At 37.1% G+C, this 7,164-nt stretch overlaps 1 pseudogene; it reads right to left on the bottom strand.

Moving 5' to 3' along the window:
- Positions 1 to 717: 717 nt before the first annotated feature.
- LOC129553005 (olfactory receptor 10AG1-like) lies at positions 718 to 1,691 on the bottom strand (annotated as a pseudogene).
- Between the last annotated feature and the right edge of the window lie 5,473 nt (positions 1,692 to 7,164).

Below are 7,164 nucleotides of genomic sequence, written 5' to 3'. Positions count from 1 at the left end.
ATATTATGGATTTGATCTGATATGCACATAAATGACACCTAATAATTAGTAATATCATTGTACAACATCATTTATTAAAATACATTCCCAGTGAGAGGCACTTTTCACTCCAAGAAATTATTTCTCTGTAGAATAATTGCTAGGCCAAACGATGCATAACATTTTAATTAATGTCCATTACTAAGTTCAGTTCAGTTCAGTCGCTCAGTCGTGTCCGACTCTCCGCCACCCCATGAATCACAGCACGCCAGGCCTCCCTGTCCATCACCAACTCCCGGAGTTCACTCAGACTCATGTCCACAGAGTCGGTGATGCCATCCAGCCACCTCATTCTCGGTCATCCCCTTCTCCTCCCGCCCTCAACTCTTCCCAGCATCAGAGTCTTAGTTTTTAAAATTTCTGTGACAACTCTATGGAACTGAATAATATGCTTTCAAATAAGTGATATAACAGTCTGCATTACCACTGGGCCTATTATAGCAATTCTTGTCTAAAGTTCTTACTACAAGAGAACATTGCACAATAGGTTATAGAATTCCCAAGTGAATGATTTGTTATTTGTTGACCCATACACAACTGTATAACTGGAGACAGAAAGTGCTACAAGTAATTTTTATTTTGGTAATAACTACCACTTTATAGACAGATAAATTGAGTTTAAGATAAATATTGAAAATTTATAACAAATATATAAGAAATCAAGTTCTGAAATACCACTTATTTTTTCAATGAACTAAGGTATTTGCATGGCCATTGTCTCAGTGCCGTCATGACATCCTTGTTCCTTAGACTGTATATCATGGGGTTAAACACGGGCGTCACAATTGTGTAGAAGAGACAAAGCACTTTGTCAGTTCCTGCTGAGCCTTGGGTTGGGTCTTAAATATGTGACAAGGCCTGATCTGAAGAACAACGCCACAACCATAAGATGAGATGAGCAGGTGGAAAAGGCTTTGCCCCGACTTGTGGCTGATGGCAATTTAAGGACTGTGGAGATGATTTTGCCATAGGAGACAAGTATCAACAGAAATGGAACCAAAACAGTGCAGCAACTGTGAAGACTAACATTTCATTCAGAAAAGTGTCGCCACAGGCCAGCCTGAGTATGGGAGGGATGTCACAGAAGACGTGGTTGACGGGGTTAGAACCACAGAAGGGCAGAGAGAAAACCTGGCCTGTAAGGCCTATTTGGATAGGGATTCCACTGATCCAGGAGCCAGCCACTAGCTGCATACACACCTTGTAGCTCAATACTAGAGGATAGTGCAGAGGGCTACAAATGGCCACGCAGTGGTCATAGGCCATCATGGCCAAAAGGAAGCATCGGTGGCTCCAAGTATAAAAATGAAGCACGTTTGTGTGGCACAAGCAACTAAAGAAACCGTTCTTCTTTGTGTCCAAAGACTCATGAGCATTCTGGGGAGTGTAACAGACACACAGCAGATTTCCAAAAGGGAAAAGTTGCCAAGAAAAAAATACATGGGGGTCTGGAGACCAGGGTCTAGTTTTGTTATCAGAAATATGATATAGTTGCCCATCAAGATAATTATATAGATGAGTAAGAACAGTCCAGATAAAAACCTCTGGAGATGAGGAACATCAGCAAAGTCCAGGAGAACAAACTCCATCAGCTTAGTGAGATTACCTTCTGGTGCTTTTTCTTGGTGCTCCATCTGTGAAAAAGGGTAAATGTATAATCTGCTTTATATTTTTACCACCAGGGAGCAGTGCATGTTTTATAAATTGTATCAGGATATCCAGATGATTTCCATGATCAATGCAATAGTTTCTAATTTAAGAATTTTGTCATTTATACATTTCTCCTTTCTCAGTTTATAATCCATATGTTATCACCATATACTCTCCCTTGAAATATCTTTTAGGGCATTCTTTTCAAATATAGTCCAAAGTCAAAAAGTTAAAGAGTTAGTCATTCAGTCATGCCTGACTCTCTGATCCCATGGACTGTAGCCCACCAGGCTTCACTGTCCATAGGATTTCCTAGGCAAGAATACTGGAGTGGGTTGTCATTCCCCTCTCCAGGGGATCTTCCTCACCCAGGGATCAAACCCAGGTCTCCCGCATTGCAGGTGGATTATCAGCTGAGCCACCAGGTAAGCCCCAAATGCCCTGATCAGCACAGGCATTGGACAAACTGATAATCATTGAAGACAGACCCACAGTGTTGCTATTGGATCTCAGTTTTAAACACTTACATTATTTTGTGGCCGTGTCTCATGGCTTATGGGATCTTAGTACCCCAACCAGAGGCTGAACCTCAGGCTCATGGCAGTGAAAGTACAGAGTCCTAATCATTGGACTTCTAGGGAATTCCCTTAAATATTTACATTTTTTGGCAATTTATTGTATTTCTCTATAAACTTTCTTTACATACTTCAGTAGAACTAATAATATAACAGAAATTTATCTTCCTTATATATTTTCAGCTACATATTTCACCTCTTCATTTCCCTCCCATCACTCGATGATCTTGATCATACATGTTCTTGTATACAATTCACATTATTAGGCAGTTTACAAAAAAATGAGAGAATATTTTATTTTATTGTACATAGGGGAGTAAAACACATATGTTTCAGTAAGATACTATGTGGGGGCTATGAGAGGGTTTTATTCTGGAAAAGTTGTGTAGGAATAAATGCAGATAGAAGCAATTAAGAGGGTCACTCTGGGAAAACAGGAGTCAGCTGGAATTTGCTCACTGGCTGGGTAAGATACTTCCTGTCACGCTTTACGCCGTGTTCTGTGTGCCTGTCGGATGTCTTTGTTGTTCCTCAAAAACTAATCATTCAGATAACAGTTTCTAAACTCACTTTTCTTGAGCTAGGATATTGAGATTTAGCAATGATGAATACACTGATCATTTGCACATTGGTTTTGTGATTGCAAATCAGTGCTGATTTTTTAAATCATACTTAAGTTTGAATCCTAACTCCGTTCTTTATCATCTGTTATATTAAGTAATTGTTTAAATTTTCTGTTTACTTTCGTATTTGAGATAATTAAATATGATATTATTGATAAAATTACCTATCACTTTTAATATGTTTATGTATAAGTTATGGTCCTGTAATTATAATTATTAATATGGTATAATGTTCTTAAATCTTTAGTTGCCAGGGTTGTAAAACACTCCCTAGAAAAATTGTTTTTGGTAGAATTATTGAGTTACTTGTTGATGATTACATTTTTCCATTTTTTTCCTTTCATCAGAGCCAGGAGTAGAATACAGTCTTAGCTAAATAAGGAATGAGACTCCTCTAGTACAGAATCTCAGAGCACGCACTCAGTTTCAGGGCTGACTCTGCATTGCCCCATGGATAAAGTAACTGCCTCCTTAAATATTACACTCCAGGCATCACTTGACTCAACATGACTCCCAGCCCCTGCTTCTCATTTCCCCATCCTTTATGTTTCGAGTTTTTCCATGCAAGCATAGTCTACATATAGTGTCATGGACAAAATATACAATCCTGACAAGATGGTCTGCAATCAAATCATGGCTTCACTTGCCTGCTTTGTGACAATGTGAACTGCTTAATCTCCCTGTACCGTAGATCACTTGGCTGCAAAACTGACTAACAGTTGTACCAACAGTTAGGATTGCTATATGAACTAATTCATTCGATACACGTAAAGCAAATTAAATATGTTTTGGCATTCATAGAAAGTCTATTTAAAACCTAGCTATTATTTTTGCCATTAAAAACTAAATTTTATTATTCTACATTTCACTCTCTGTTTTGCCACTATGAAAAACTGATCTCTAATTTACCTTGACTTTGTATCACATGGTTAATGAGGGAATGAAATAAGATAGTAAAACAATCATCACAGTGATATAAAAATCCCAGACTCTTAGATGTGAATTCTCCAAGAATTTTCTGCCAATAATTTCAATAATATTATCACCTCTACTCTGTAGAACTAATAGGGAGAACACACACAACTTTGTAGCACATAGTGTTGAAATTTGGCTAATTCCTTTCATTTACCTTTTATTTTCCCACTGATATTACATGATCTGGGATCGAAGGACTGAGACTATTTTCCTACTTGGGAACAATATAGAACCTAGGAAATGCTTGTTTACTTAATATGGTGTTCATTATTTGATTCTGAAATTGAGAAAAGGAGCAGACACTTTTAAAATTGTCAATCTGAAAAGGGAGAAAAGATATACAAAAGAATAGAATTTTAATCTTTATCATTTTATGAATAAAAACATTTAGTATGAGCAATTTCACCCATTACTTGAATAAAATTATTTCCAGTGTTATATAAAATAGTTTCTAATTGTACAGATACGACATTTTGGTGATCAAAACTTGTATGACGTGAAATAGGTAAGATTTGAGTTTGAATTTTTCAAGAGTAGAACAAGGTGTATTTCAAGTATATTTGTATATCTGATAAAAATTAGCAATGTAATCCTTGAAAATAATTTAAAAACAATGTTGGACTTAAAGCTATCTTTATTATTTTATAAATCCTGAATTCTATAAGTTTCTTTCTTTAAAATAATTGTTCTTTGAATTCCCCAATGGTTGTAACTTTATTTTATGTGTTATGTCATTTTAAATCTATTATATCAAACTGAATAAACATATATAACTTTTTCGTAACAATGTGTTGACTCAAATGAAGTTTTCTTTAATATCGTGTATGCTGCTGCTGCTGCTGCTAAGTTGCTTCAGTCGTGTCCGACTCTGTGCGACCCCATAGACGGCAGCCGACCAGGCTCCGCCGTCCCTGGGATTCTCCAGGCAAGAACACTGGAGTGGGTTGCCATTTCCTTCTCCAATGTGTGAAAGTGAAAAGTGAAAGTGAAGTCGCTAGTCTTGTCCGACTAGTAGCGACCCCATGGACTGCAGCCCACCAGGCTCCTCTGTCCATGCGATTTTCTAGGCAAGAATACTGAAGTGGCTTGCCATTGCCTTCTCCGTAATATCGTCTATACCTAGACTTTAATTATTACATTTTTTGACATTTCGAAGTGACTTAGTACCATTATTTATTATTATTTAATTGCAAATTTTATTTAATAGAATAAGAAATTTATAGAAGTTGCTTTAATGAACCATAACATTTGCTACCATGTTAAAATTTATAATTTACACGTTTTAATGTGTAAATTAGTAATTTTAAATTTAAAATAAGAATCAAACCTTACTATAATTATTTTCATATTTACTTTTCTTACTTGAGATGTTGATTTTTCTCACTAGAGAAGGTCAGAATATTTAAGTTCCTGTCAGTGAAATTACTTGTTTCATCAAAGTTATTCAACTGGCCTTTAAATATTCTGTTCTTTCTAAAGTGTTCTTTAAAAGTAGTTATCTCTACCCAAGGGATCTCTGCCAACTAGCACATTTAAATTTCCAATTAAAATCATCACTTCATGAATTTTCTGACTTGTTGTATTTTTAAAAAATTTTCCCAGATAGCTCTCACTCTACTCAGAAAATGTTTTTCTTCAGCCTCTCCAGGGAAGAGGACACAGTGCATTTTTTATTTCTTAGATGTGAACAGGGTGCTAAGTAATATTATTTGTGGGCTCCCCAGGTGGTACACTTGGTAAAAAATTGGCCTGCCAATGCAGGAGATACAAGAGACACAGGTTTGATCCCTGGGTCAGGAAATTCACCTGGAGTAGGAAATGGCAACCCACTCCAGAATCCTTGCTGGGAGAATTCCATGAAAAGAGGAGCCTGGTAGGCTACAGAGTCATACATGACTGAGCACACACATTCACACAGTATTATTGGGGTCGATCCAAAACAGACACACATCCAATTCTTACCTTAACTATTATGAATGCATTATGTAGAGCCTCTGATATATTCCTTGATTCCTAGTTAGAGGACAGATCTATGTAATAGTTATAATACATATTCTGATGGCAAATATTTTTATGTGCAAAATTAGTGTTATTGATTTCTTCAGCAACCTGAGATTTAGCTGATGAATGTATTAAACATACATCAATATTTAAAAATTTAATCCAAGGTTAATTGTAGTAGGAGAGAATTTTTCCTCTCTTTTGCAGCCTACCAGCAATTTTTTCCAAATTTATTTTACATGTTCAAGGTGTGAATACTTTCAGGCTCTAGTTACAATAAAATGAGACTCTGGAATAAGTCCAGCTGACGTCATGAGAAAGATGCTAAGCAAAAAGTTTGTGAGTTATATGTTTCAAATGTGGAGAAATTTCTCCAACATAAAGATTGTTTAAAAATCTTGGCTTAGAGCCAGTTTCTCATGACCCAAAAAATTAGATATTGGTTCCAATTATTTAGTAAATAGTGATTTTTTAAGGTTTATGATTATGAAGAGAAAATATTTACAAGAGAGGGAACACATACAGTAATGTGACAGTGAGAGTGATTTGGAAGGTTAATTACAAAGCATCCGGAGCCTCACGGCAAAGATCACAGCAGGCCTCTGAGTAGTGGGTGGTGGGACAGGCTTCTCACGGGGCCCGGATGTGATAAAGAACAGAGGGGAGTGAGAGGCCAGCCAGGCTGAGCTCCTGCAGGGGCTCATCCAAGAAATAGCTAGTGCTGGGAAGGAGTTACAAGACCTCGTGCTTCACAGAGTGCAGTATTATCCATGGACTTCTCAGGTGGCTCAGTGGTAAAGACTCTGTCTACCAGGCAGGAGAGGGATGCAGGTTTGAGTCCTGGGTCAGGAAGATCCCTGGGAGTGGTAAATGGCAATCCACTCCAGTATTCTTGCCTGAGAAATCCCAGGAACAGAGAAGCCTGGCAGGCTATCGTCCATGGCATCTGACAAAGAGTCGGACACAGCTGAGAGACTGAGCACAGCTCAGCGCGGTATCATGCATAAATAAAGAAGCCTTCTGCTGGAATAGAATAGAAATTCCAGAAAAGGCTCAAATATACATGAAAATTTGTCATTGACTAAAATAGCCTACCAAATTGGTAAAGCATGGGCATTTAAAATAACTGTTACTTGGACAGCTGGGCAGCCTTAGAGGGAAAATAAAAAAATAGTATATGTATTTTTGATAACTATCCCACAGCAAGATAAACCCTAAATGATACACAATTTTGCATATTTTAGAGTGAAATGATTACAGCATTCTAAGAAATGGGTTTTATAATTTTGGAGTAAGGAAAG

The sequence above is a fragment of the Moschus berezovskii genome, chromosome 18 (genome assembly GCF_049115385.1).
Source record: "Moschus berezovskii isolate FMDL1 chromosome 18, NW_MosBer_1.0, whole genome shotgun sequence".
NCBI lineage: Eukaryota > Metazoa > Chordata > Mammalia > Artiodactyla > Moschidae > Moschus > Moschus berezovskii.
Note: the sequence above shows the minus strand (reverse complement) of the source record. Positions and strands in the feature narration are given on the sequence as shown.